Below are 14,148 nucleotides of genomic sequence, written 5' to 3' on the forward strand. Positions count from 1 at the left end.
GAGCACACGCACCCACTCACTCCACCCTCCCCTCCGCCCACAGCACCCAGCACAACCCAGCAGGACCCACATTCCTGAAGTGCAGTTCTGATTACATCATTCTGCTGCTTCAAAGCTGTCAAGGGCTTCCCACCACTACAGGCCAAAGTCAATGCACAGCCTCAGTCCCCACGGCAAAGCCAGCTGGGCTCACAGTCACACGCCAGCCCCACTGGGTCTCCCAGGAAGCCGATATAGTCAGAGGCCACACTTTCCTTTTTCTCATTAAATCTTTTCAGAGATCAATTGTTTTTGTACCCTTGGTCAAGATAGAACAATAAAACATTCTTGTTAAGTAGAATGTCGGGATTTTTGTCGGTTTTGTTTTGTTTGGGGGGAGGGGATTGTTATTTTGCTTTAAGAAGAATTCTTTTTTTTTTTTTTTTTGCATTCTAGAGAATATTAAAAAGGCACATAAATTTGTCCTTATGGCTCCACTCTGGATATTTAATGAGTATCAGACTTGCTGACTCATCTCACTAACATGATTAAAATTAAGTCTGTGCCCAGGTATCAATTTGCAGTCCCCAAATAAATTATAAAAGAAAATGCTCAACCAAGTACTTTTATTAAATTTAACAAGTATTTATTGAATAGCTACTATTTTTTTTCAGTCACCATTTTCCAGGTTGAAGAAGACATCAACAAAATGTAGACATAGTCTTTGTCTTCAAGCAGCCTACCGAGCAGCACGAGAGAGACATCTCACAAAAGTCACTTTACCACAAAGCACAAGCTCAAATAGGCGCACAAGAACTGACATTGAAGAAATGGATGTGTGAAAATAATTCAGAGGGGAAAGAAATAAAAAGTAAAGACTTACTTCTAAGTGGGTGATTTTGTCTAACATCCAATTCAGTAATTTATGCCAAAATCTATCATTGCCAACAGGGTCAGAATTTCCAATGCCATTCTTGATCAATAAAGATGTTGCTTAGAGTTTGAGATTCCCAGAGCAGGGAGAGTGATCGGGTAAACTGAATAGTTAATATCATAGAGGAAGGTAAAGATGTAATGTCTCCAAAATTCCCTAACATTAGGAGCTGCGATTCTTCCCCAAAACTCCAGTATGGCCTCTATTTCCTTATATGATTCATACTAAGCAGAGTATAGTGACCACATCAACAGAGCTCTGATATTCGAACACTGCCAGGCAACTCTACCAGTGATCTGACAGTGAACAGCATGCTGTCTGAAGTTAGGAAAACAGAATTCTGGCTCTACGATTCACTAATACTGTGACTTCGAGTACATCATTAAATTGTTATCCCACGAGCCTCTGTTTCTTCATACCCAAAACAAAATGTGAATAACATCTACATACTAGCTATCGCCTTTACGGAGATAATGTCACATGGAAGCCGTTTGTAAACTGTAAAGCATTACCCAAATGGCAATTCAGATCATCATTGAAACGAGTCATATGGTTACTAAATTCCGCTGTGTAGGTTTTGTGTGGTGAGAAAAAGATGAGAGGTTCCCCCACACAGCCATCCTACACTGCAGGCTACCGTAAGGAGACAGGAAGATGGATAGGCAGAGGGAAATACTGTACCGTGAAGTGATATAAAAGCAACCCACAGTCAGTTTCTCGGATGGCTATAGAATGCTCATAGAACAAAATGTGCTTTGCTTATACCCCTGGTTTTATCAATGCCTGCTGACTGCATGATGAATCCACAAACGGGTGAAGTATTGAATGTATGAATGAATCAAGGTATAGCCAAGAGACATGCTTGAAAATCAAAGCAAGGAGAGTCTAGTTTTATAGAAGACGGTAAGAAAAAAACTTTGGACAAATAAAACTGTGTCACTAAGAGTAAGGGGCTCCACCCCCTCAGGCTGTAATGGGGACACATGCAACTGTCCTTATACGTAGACCGTAAGATAAGTCTGTAGGTTTCACATGGGTTTAGTAATAATCAGAAATATTGAAACACTCTTAAGTTACATTAAGTTACCCAAACAGAAGAACTGTATGCATCTAAAGTTATAAAAATGACCTTTTTATAAAAGGAAATATTTTGAAGGCTACAACACTTTGAAGCTTACAAGATTTATTCTAAATTATATGTAAGAGCAGGAAGTTATATCAAACTATAGAGGCCAGATAGCAGATCTTATTTGCAACCTTGTCATAGCCTTATAAGACCTGCTAAATTGTGTCCAGGTAAGAAGGATTAAAGTTTTCCTCATTATTATTGTCTAGATTATTGTAAGTAATGACCAAAAAAAACTACATAAAGGCATAGCAGAAGAGAAAGGAGCAGTCAGACAGATGAACAATAAGTCTGGGAAGTCACAAAATGTAGCAATTTCCACAGAAAACAGAAAAACATATTTCAGATACCCTAATTTAAAGTACAATTTCAATAACTTCTGACTCCAAAAATTACTGTCATAACTATATAATTCTCAGCAAAGTAATTACTGCTCTGAAACCCAATCTCCTCTAATGCATATGGGTTTGTTTTTTTTTTTCCCCCGAAGCTGGAAACGGGGAGAGACAGACAGACTCCAGCATGTGCCCGACTAGGATCCACCCAGCACGCCCACCAGGGGCGACGCTCTGCCCACCAGGGGGCGATGCTCTGCCCCTCCAGGGCATCGCGAAGTCGCTCTGTCGCGATCAGAGCCACTCTAGCGCTTGGGGCAGAGGCCAAGGAGCCAACCCCAGCGCCTGGGCCATCTTTGCTCCAATGGAGCCTTGGCTGCGGGAGGGGAAGAGAGAGACAGAGAGGAAGGAGGGGGGGGGGTGGAGAAGCAAATGGGCGCTTCTCCTATGTGCCCTGGCCGGGAATCGAACCCGGATCCCCCGCACGCCAGGCCAACGCTCTACCGCTGAGCCAACCGGCCAGGACTGCATATGGGTTTTTAATTCTTACTTTTAAACTTTTAAGCAGCTACTGCACAGAACCTGATTCCGCAGAACATGCCAAAAATGAACACGAATGGTTTTCACCCTGCTTCTCACCTTTCCTCAGCTTAAAGAAGAAATACTACTTGCATAATTCTTAAATAATTTCCTCCAATGCAATGAGAGCATATAAATCTGTGCATGTGGTTAAAACTTCACACACATAATGAAAAAAGCTTACGAATTTTACACGCTATGTTTCCTTACCAAAATAAGTATTTGGCTTAATTGAGAAAATGCACTCATCCTTATGGGTTATGTTCATAATGATAGGCTAAAGAATTAATCACCTGACTAATAAAATATAACGATTGAGATGTTAAAACAATATTTGTGATCAGTACCACTGTTAATCACTAGCATCATAATCACTACTACTTACTGAGCCAGGAGTTTAATCTTCACATAATCTTATGAATTAAGAAAAATTCCTACTTCATTCAAAGACTGTAACCCCAAAGAGCCGTCCTAACCAAGGGCTTCCAGAACTCACAATGCAATAAACAAAGAGAAGGTCAACTGCACTGAATGTCCAGGTTCCATCCAGCCTTAGGAGGCACAAACGGAACTGTCTCCTGAACATGACTGAAACTCGGTCCTGCCAACCAGAACTTAACTGTAACACCATAGGGTACTTTGGAGTAAGTGTAAAAGTCAACCTGGTGAGTAGAGAGAAAATTAAATGTGACAGAAAAAGACATTTATGTTAGCGTTTCAGAGTATTAATTTTCACCCTCGAACGTCTACTATAACTATTGAAGAAATTAAGGCTTTGCTTTTGAAACTCTTTTGAACATTTCTCTACCTGATGGGTTTTTCATCAACTGCCTCATAGCCCTTTAATTATCAAAAAATGTTTCCGAATAGCATCATGTGCCCATAACAATGAAAACTATTGCTCACATATGAATCTTAGGTCATGAACTTTACAGGTAAAATGGCAAGATGCCCAGGGATGCCACACTTGATATTTCTACACTCGCGGAATGCTCAAAGGCTACATTAACAAACCAATTTCCAGGACAATAGCTTCAAGGAAGATTTTTGCAGAAAAAGCAAAGGCAGTTTGTGGGCATTGTATAAACAATGCTATTCTCTTCCTAAAAAACCATCTGACCTCATCGTATCTTCATATATCTAAAGGTAAAGCAGATACCAATGGTTTGGTTTCAAAGTCACCTTTCCCACATGATTAGACACTTCCTTATTCATTATATTTCATCAGGTGTTTACATAGCTCAGGGAAATTGAGTAACGAGAGGCACAATTTAGAAATATGAATAGAATTTAGTATTTGTGAAGCTCAAATCTTGTAACTTTAGACTGGAAATACAAAAATTTTTCTAACTTTTCTGTTACTCTGGAAAGAGTTAATTAAAACATGAGTTTTCCTGGACTTAAAAAGAATTACCAACCCTTAAAATCAGTATCATTTAGACTTCTGATGCCAAAAATGTGTTTGACAGAGCAGGTTTTACTCTACTGACATTTTAACAGTAGCCAAAGTCCTGTTCCCACTCAATTCTGCCTTGGCAGCACCGATAATTTGCTAAAAGCCTGAAACTCCTCCTGATTTAGAGTTTTCTACCTCAAGAGCTTTCTGCAAAAACAGTGCAACAAGGAAGTTGAATTGATTAAATCCTTAAGATTTCTAATCACAGAAATCAAGATTTCTGTAAAATAATAATGGTTGAAAATAAAAAGAGTTGCTGATTTATTCATCTCGCCTTAGATTTTACTCATAAAATACAGTACAATTACACATAAATATCTCACTAAAAGTAAAATCCAATATTCTCACATCACCTCAACATTAAAAGTAAATAACCATTCCAATAGTAAATAAAAAGATCTAGTTCCAAACTATACATAAGATTTTCTAATCTTCTCATCCTTCAAGTCAGAGTATTTCAAGAAATATGGAAAAATTTACAAACATGTTCATTTAGATAGAATCTCAGAAACCTTTTGTAGGTTTTAAGGGCCTCAAATCATTACCGTCAAAATTTTACATACAACGTAATATTTTGATTGAGATATGTTCTCAATAATTTTAAAATCAAACCACAAAGAAAGCACTTGACTTGACTTACCCAGCTACTGAATGTTAAAGAAGTGGTATGAGTGTTCCAACCAAATCAATTCACTTAATTTTTCAAGTAGATCTGATTACTATCGTCTTTTAAAAAACTCAAGGACTCCACCTAATGAGGAAAGAAAAAAATGACAAAGGATAGTGTTTAAGTCAGAGCAGCATTATATGATCTAAACTTTAATAATACATTAATAACACGGAAATCAAATAAAGAAAATTGTTGTAACCTCTCCTAAATTACCAAATGTGACTTAAAACTGTAAAACAACAAAAGCATCTGCCAACTAAATTAAACTTTCCACTTTGGGGTAAAATGAATGTCAAGCTTAGAGAAAACAATAAAATAACAAAACAGAGTGTGAGAGTATAAGGGTTTATTTTCAGTATGGATTGGCACATGGAAATGATGACTATATAATGTCTAGTAGAATATGTAAAATTAGACTTGAGGGAAAGATGCAATCAACTGCTTTGGAATTTGACTCATTGAATCTTATTAATTTATTAATGCAATGAAAATACTATATGCAGGTTATAGTATTAAGGTATATAACTAATATAGCTATTAAGGTATATAAACTAATACCCTGATAGATCATTTGGTGAGAACTCACTAATATGAATTTACAAATCATTCTTAAAATGTTACGCCTTGTCTATCATGAAAGCAGTTTTTTAAAGACCCATAAGCAGCTGAATTGTGGTTTATAAATAATAGAAGTTAATTATATTCATTTTACTTGTGGATGTACTTTTTCTGAAGCCCTATTATTACATCATTTTCTCAACTCCATAAGAAAGTCTGAGATAAAGCAAGCTACATCTTAACTGGCGAGAGCCTAAAATAAATGGGATGCTGAAGTGTTGACCAGAAGAATAAGACAGAAAATAGGACAGCTTCCGGTTACTTTAGAATCAGGTCCCCCCAGAATAGTATGTTTTAAAGTCCCAGAACATCAAATACAACTATAAATATATTCAAGTTCAAAAACGTACTCAAACACCATAAATACATGCTTTTTTGTTTTTTACTATACAATTTGGAATTAGCCACACACCGTGACTCCCTCATTTCCCACTACACATGCAGGAAAACTTAATTAATAGTTTCTCAAGTATTTTTTTTTAAATGTTTGAAATAAATTTGTTATCCATTATTGGAAAAAGAAAGCCTCTTCAATAAATGGTGCTGGGAAAATTGGAAAGCCGTATATAAAAATGTGAAATTTGACTACAGTTTGTCCCCCTGCACAAAAATTAATTCAAAATGGATCAAAGCCCTAATTATAAGATCTGAAACAAAAAATTACATAAAAGAAAACATAGGTACTAATCTCATGGACATTGGCTGTATAGAACAATTTATGAACTTGACCCTAAAGGCAAGGGAAGTAAAGGCAAAATAAATGAATGGGATTATATCAAACTAAAATCTTCTGCACAGGAAAAGAAACTGACAACAAAACAAAAACACAGCCAACCAAATGGGAGATGATATTTATAAACAGCAGCTCCAATAAGGGGTTAGTATCCAAAATATATAAAGAACTCACAAAGCTCAGCAACAAATAAGCTAACAATCCAATTAAAAAATGGAGAGAGGGCCCGAACAGACACTTCTCCCAAGAAGACATACAAATGGCCAACAGATATATGAAAAAAAGTTCATTTTCACTAGTTATTTGAGAAATGCAAATCAAAACTACAATGAGATATCATGTCACACCTGTTAGATTGGCTATTATCAACAAGTCAGATAATAACAAGTGTTGGAGAGGCTGTGTAGAAAAGGGACCCTCATTCACTGCCGGTGGGAATGTAAATTAGTACAACCATTATGGGAGAAAGTATGGTAGTTCCTCAAAAAATTAAGAATAGAATTACTATATGACCCAGCAATTCCTCTACTTGGTATCTATCTTTAAAACTCAAAAACATTTATACATAAAGACACATACAGCCCCATATTCATCACAGCATTATTCACAATGGCCAAGACATGGAAACAATCAAAGTGTCCTTTGATAGAGGACTGGGTAAAGAAGATGTGGGACATAAATACAATTGACTACTACCCAGCCATAAGAAATGATGACATATTGCCATTTACAACAACATGGATGGACCCTGAGAGTGAAATAAGTAAATCAGAAAAAGCTAAGAACTATATAATTTCACACTTAGGTGGGATATAAAACTAAGACTTATGAACATAGATGAAAGTGAAGTGGTTACCAGGGGAAGGAGGATGTAGGGGAGAAGGGACAAGGGAAGGGAGTAAAGAGGGACAAATATACAGTGATGAAAATGATTTGACTTTGAGTGATGGGTACATAACATAATCAATACTTCAAATGCCATGTAGATGTTCACCTGAAACCTATGTACTATCATTGATCAATGTCATCCCTTTAAATGTAATTTTTTAAACAAAATTAAAAAACAAAACTCAAAAATGTTTCTAACAATGAAAACAAGTAGCAATAACTTATACATAGTAAATAGAAACCCAGAATAGTCATGGGTAATAAAGTCTCACTTTCAAGATAACCTATGTCTGATTTCTGTCTTACTGTTATTCAAGAAACAGTTATCTAGGAACCATATTTGGATATGGTCTCAAGATATTTATTCATTCACAGAGACAGATAGTTCTAATTATTATTCTAGGGTTCTTGCTATAAAGATAACAAGACAAATGGTTTGGTTATTTTAAAGTCCACTGTATCAAAAAAATATAGGCACCTAAACAGTTAACTGCAAAATGATACCAAATGGTACACTTATTTTTCATATTTGAACATCTAGAGCTACAAAAATAATTTCTTCTTTTTCCAGGCCTCTCATGAAAGAATTAGAAAGCCTCTTTCAAATAATATTTGATAACTATATTCAGAGTACCATTTCTGAATTCTTACCACAGCGGTTTTGTTAGTGCACTATTTAACAACTTATCTTTATGTAAGTCACTTTCCAAGATAAAGTAATGGTGCTTCTTCTCATGGTGCAGAGTGAACTTCAAGACTCTTAAGAATCCTTTGTCACCAACGTGAACCCTTATGCATTGCTGGGGAGATTGTAAATTTGGTATACCCACCTTGTAAAACACTATGGAGGTTCCTCAAAAAATTAAAAATAGAACAACTATGACCCAGCAATCCCACTTCTGGGTAAAAAAATATATATATAAAACATTAATTTGCAAAGATCTATGCATCCCAATGTTCACTGCAGCATGATTTATTGATACAATATGTGATCTAAACTAGGTGTCCACTGATAGATGAACGGACAAAGACAATGGGATATACACACAATGGAAACTTACTCAGCCATGAAAGGAATGATACTCTGTCATCTTTGACAACATGGATAAAACTTGAGGGTATCAATGCAAAGTAAAATAAGTCAGACGGAGAAAGACTCATACCATTTGATTTCACTACAAAACAGAAACCCATAGATACAGAGAACAAACAATGGTAACCAGATGGGAGGGTGGTTAGGGGTGTGGGCAACTAGGGGGAAAGGGATTAAGAATACAAACTTCCAGTTATAAAAATAGTCATGGAGATGTAAAGTAACAGCAGAGGGAACATAGTCAATAATACAACAATACTGTAATAACTATGTACAGTGCCAGGTGGGTACTTGACTTATCGTGGTAATCACTTTGCAAGGTATACAAATATCTAATCACTATGTTGTATAACTGAAACTAATGTAATATTATATGTTAACTATAATAAAGAATAAGTTTAAAAAAGAATACTTTCTCACTAATTTTTCAATATATAATATAAAATTGACCAGTGCGAAAGTCAAAGTTGACCACTCCTCTTTCCTTGTTCATTTCTTAGGTTAAGTATGATTTTCTTAAAATACGTAGTTCTTGCTGCATAAGAGGGCTTAGATTACTTGACTGTGGCCAGTCATTAAGCCAATATTTTAAAAGGTTGCTCACCTATAATACTGCTCTAGTTTCCATCTAACTATGGTTATCTGAATGGTCAGTGATTTCAAATTACCTAGAAATGTTTCAATGGTGATATGGCACCCCATATCACACTTCAAAAGCAGCGAGTACAAAATATATGAGTCACCTGTTTGGATGATTCTGTTAAATGACTGCCCCTAACTAGCACAGAAGACACAGATCTGTTGCCTACTTAACAAGTAGGCCTCATATGTACAAACCACAATGCAACATTCTTTAGAAATTTTCATCTTTTTAGAAGTGAACAGTGACACCTGGAATAGGATCATAGAGTCCCTTCAATTTCTACACGACACTGCAGTGCAACACCCCAAATAGTTGTATAACCGGATGAAACCTGTGGAGTCTAAACCTCCTTCCCTTTAATTTATTTTTATTGCCTGCCTCACCACACTAATGAAACTAAACAAAACAGAAACTCCACCTCAGTGAGAGGTATTTGGGCTCCATCAGAACATCTAAATACACCCGAACTCTGTCTTTCAGTCAGTTACAGGGTTTAAATGGTGGAGTGATTTATCACTAAATAATATTTGACCATATTGTCACCAGTTGGTCTATTTCATTTCTTTGCATATAATAAATCAGATATACCTACAAGGACAGATTTGAGTAACGTTCTCATGAAGTATACAAGAGCCATGCTTCCTGAGTTGACAGGACACTGGGAGCCCTTCAGTCGTAGGTGCTGTTATAACAATGAACACAATAAACCAGCTTTTTAGGGAGCATTTTACTGTAGCAAATTTTAATGTCTCAATAGTCCTGGACTCTTCCCTAGTGGTCATCAAATAGCCTCCTTTTATTGAGCATGAAACTGAAGCCCAGAAGGTCACAGTCACTTGCCCAAGGTCACTACAAATGGAAGGCAGGTTTCCTGACTGCAATTGCACCATTTTCCCCCTTTCATCATAGAGCTTCTTTACCTCTCATAGGCAAACGTTCAATTATATTTTGCAGGAGTTTATTGAGCACCAGAGATGTTCAAGATGCTTCTCGGTTTAGAATGGGAAGGAAATGAGTGCAAAGTGAATGAGAACAGACCCGGAAATACTACAGTCTCCATGCCACCCTCTTCATCGTGGTTCTAATCAACTCGCTTATTTGCCAATCTAGTAAAAAACTGGCCAAGGAGAATAAGGAGTCTGAGAACACCTAGAGACTATTACATACCCAAGGCATCTTGGCACATTTTGGCAGAGCTAAAAGATAACATTTGGAAAGCAGTACTTTAATGGCCAGAATTAGTACGGCTGTCTTACTCAGTAATTTCTATTAATCTTAATTATAAACATATAACAACATTCAAGACAATTTTAAACAAGAAAAACACCACCACCTGAACACGATTGTTTTCATTTGCATTTTTTTAAAATTCTCATATTTATTTACCCCATATATGCATATTTTTACATAGATGCTCTTCTAACACATATTTAATGACGCATCCCAATTTTTCACTTACTATCTTGTAAACACATCCTATATTTCCATGTGATTCACATAGTTTTCATTTTTACTAACCGTATTATATTTAATGGAGTGAGCATACTTAGTCATTTTCTTAATCATTCCTATATGTCGGAACATTTCAGATGTTCTCATTTATTTTTAACACTAGAGACACTATTTTTTCCTTAAAATAATAACAGGAAATATTATTATTATTATGCAAAAGTGTATAAATATCTTATTGACCTCACATCTATAGCCAAATTGATGTCAAGAGATTGAAATTACCTATAAAGCCACCAGTAATATATTTATAGGTGAGCGTCAGTCTCCTTTCCCCAAACTTCCTCACCAGTGCATGCGATCCAATTTCTTGGTGGTTTATTTCATGCAAAATGGAATTGCAGAGTCGCCTTTTCATTTTAATGGTAACCATAACTATTCTCCTATTTTAAAATCATTTTGACTTTTATCTTGAGTAAAATTATCTATTCACATAATTTGGCTAGATTTAGGTTCTGTATTTTTTATGAATTTAAATGAGCTTTTAATATAATAGGCACATTAATTTTTCTACAATTGTTCTGTAAGTATATATTTTTTTGTATTTAATCATTTCATATATCTGGCATTTGGATCCACAGTGCAAGGTTCATATTTAAATACAGTGTGTCTACAAAGTCATGGTGCACTTCTTACCGGTCACAGGAAAGCAACAAAAGATGATAGAAATGTGAAATCTGCACCAAATAAAAGAAAAACTCTCCCAGTTTCATACCTATTCAGTGCAGTTCGATGTGGGCTCACGCACAGATTTTTTAGGGCTCCTTAGGTAGCTATCCCGTATAGCCTCTACAGACTCGTCACTGACTGATGGCCTACCAGAACGGGGTTTCTCCACCAAACTGCCGGTTTCCTTCAACTGCTTATCCCACGGAGTAATGTTATTCCTATGTGGTGGCGCTTCGTTATAAACGCACCGATATTCATGTTGCACTTTGGTCATGGATTCGAATTTAGCGAGCCACAGAACACACTGAACTTTCCTCTGTACCGTCCACATCTCGACTGGCATGGCCCTAGGCTGCTCCGCTGTATACACAGTGTTACATCATCATCTGTGCATGCACACATGCTGCCACATCATCCTACAGAAACTGGGAGGGTTTTCCTTTTATTTGGTGCAGATTTCACATTTCTATCGTCTTTTGTTTCTTTCCTGTGACCGGTCAAAAGTGCACCATGACTTTACGGACACACTGTATTAATGACAAATTCCAAGTTATCCACCCTACTATATATTAAGCTTGCTATATACCATTTGATGTGTAGATAGTATTGTAACCGGTCCATTTCTGGGTTCCCCATGTTGCTCCATTGAGCCACAAATTTAACGTTTGTTCAGACAGTAAATATGATGTGATTGGCGCTGTGTTGCACAATCTGCATGTGCATTAATACATGAGCACGACATGCATGAACTAAGCAGTTTTAATCACATTTGTTGTTTACAGTATGTTTAAATCCACGGTAGGGCTAGATTTTATACCTGATTCTCTCTTTTCAAGTATTCCTTGATATTTCCTTGTGTTCACATGTATACTCACAAAATTCTCACACATTTCCCCCAGATTATATTATTTGATTAAGCCATTCCCAAAGAAATTCCCATTAGGGATCTGAATAAATTTGTGTTGATCAAAGATATTAGCATCTTTTCAGTATTTTGCTTTCCCATGTTAAAAAAAAATAAATAAAACCCATAGTATATTATGATGCAACTCTACATTTTAACTTAATACTCAATAAATATTTATATTCTCCAAGTCTCCTGGTTCTGTTTTTCCTCATTTTCATTTCACTTGCTTGGAAATACTTCATTCCTCAAGTTGAGCAACTAAATTATGTTAATTCCTCCCAAGGTCCCCTAAATACGCTTTACCTGTAGGTGAACACTGATGAAACAGAAGACAAGTATGTTAAGTCCTATCTAAAATAAAACATCTGAATTACCTAAACCAAAGTGGAATTAAACTGTATGCAAATGACACAGCCACAAAATAACATCCCCCGCAATCAATTTATTTTCTTCGTATATTTACAAGACGAAACCCTGAGTTCATGTAAAGCACAGCTCAATGGCTGAGGTTACCTAACACCCTTGCCCTGCCCCTCCAGCCCAACCCATGGCTTTTATTTCTGTTATCTGGGAAATAGGTTTGAGTTCAAAGGAACAGAAAAACTAACAGAGAAGTGTTTTAATAACATATTGTAAACTAAACTTTGACAAAGAATCGTCCACATATTGCTGCACATGTTAATTACATCCACGGTTGTCTTCCTTGATCTGACAAACGTGCGTACTCTCAAGGAATCTTATGCTGTCCGACGAAGAATTCCAGACACTGTGGTGAAAGAGAAGGGAAGGACAGACAGAAGGAATGGGAGGGGGGAAAGCCAGGAATATCTGTCCAAAGTGGGGAGAAAAAAGGACAGAAGCTGTTTTCCTGTCACACTTTGACAGTCACACTGTGTGCCAGCATCAGTGAAGTGCTTCTCCACTTTCCCGAAGAAAGAAATCCAGAGAAAATGTGACAGCTATTTAACCTAAGCCTTGTTTCCTGAAAAACTGCAAGATGCCCACAAATTTTCTTTCCCAGAGTTCAGAATAGCAAGTCGAGTGGGTGTAAACACTTCAAGTGAAAAAGAAAAAAAAAAAGGTAACTAAGGAAAAGGAAATCATACGTTTTGCTCCTCCGTTTGAGAATTTTAAGAGGCCATTTAGAGGGATTTTAATGATTTGGATCTGATGTTTGTTTTGAATCTGAATCTAAACACAGTCCTGATTACTTAAATGGGGCCCTCGGGCCACTTTTAAACCTTTTGTTACCTTTTTTATGTTAAGATCAAATTTACAACCTCGCTGTTACAGTTAGAGTGGCAGGTTCACTATGCTGCAACCAGGTCCCTAAGTCACTACAGTATAACACCAGCATAAAGGGGAAGCTGAGGGTTCACGGGGTCTCCACCCTTCCCAGGAAAAGAGACCTTCCTCAGCAGCGCTATGAAAATTGTGCCTCTGAGTCCCCAGAGGAGCTTGTTAAAATGTTGATTATGATTCTGCATGTCTGGATGGGCTCCAGGCTGTTAAAGCACCCAGCTGATGCTGATGCATTGATCCGAAGTCCGCATTTTGAGAAGTATGGCTCTAGTCTAGTCTGTTAACAATGGTTTACTAATAGCCTGAGCACAGAAATAACAATCAACCAATGAAGACTTTTGCAAGGTTCCTACCCAACACTGTGCTAGTTGTTACAGGAGAAAATAATGTACACAATAACATAAGCCCTGAGCCAGCACATAAAACTTATTTTAAAAACTTAAGTGCGAAATGCTAAACTGTGTGGTAATGATTCTAATTCTAAGTATAAAGGGAACTGAGAACAGAAAGGGTTCAGTAGGGCCGAGAAAAGTGGCCAATGACCTCATAGAACAAGTCAGACTTGATCAGGCAGAGGCTGCGGGGGATGTGGCCAGGAAGAAGAGCCAGGACCAGAAAAGACGATTCTAGTAAGGAGTGCCTACAGTTCTGCTGAGAGAAAACTACAGTGCACTTGCTTTGCAGCTGTAGATAGTATCTTTTGAAAC

The 14,148-nt window shown here is 36.9% G+C and overlaps 1 protein-coding gene across 9 annotated transcripts in view; it reads right to left on the reverse strand.

The window, feature by feature from the left end:
• Positions 1-14,148, reverse strand: part of HIVEP2 (HIVEP zinc finger 2) — a 191,939-nt gene that overhangs the window by 76,662 nt on the left and 101,129 nt on the right. For all 9 annotated transcript variants that reach the window (XM_066248562.1, XM_066248561.1, XM_066248559.1 and 6 more), the window contains one exon: positions 5,050-5,160. The gene's annotated coding sequence lies outside the window, so the exon portion shown is untranslated. The remainder of the gene's footprint in view (positions 1-5,049; positions 5,161-14,148) is intronic.

This window comes from Saccopteryx bilineata, chromosome 12 (genome assembly GCF_036850765.1).
Source record: "Saccopteryx bilineata isolate mSacBil1 chromosome 12, mSacBil1_pri_phased_curated, whole genome shotgun sequence".
Classification (NCBI taxonomy): domain Eukaryota; kingdom Metazoa; phylum Chordata; class Mammalia; order Chiroptera; family Emballonuridae; genus Saccopteryx; species Saccopteryx bilineata.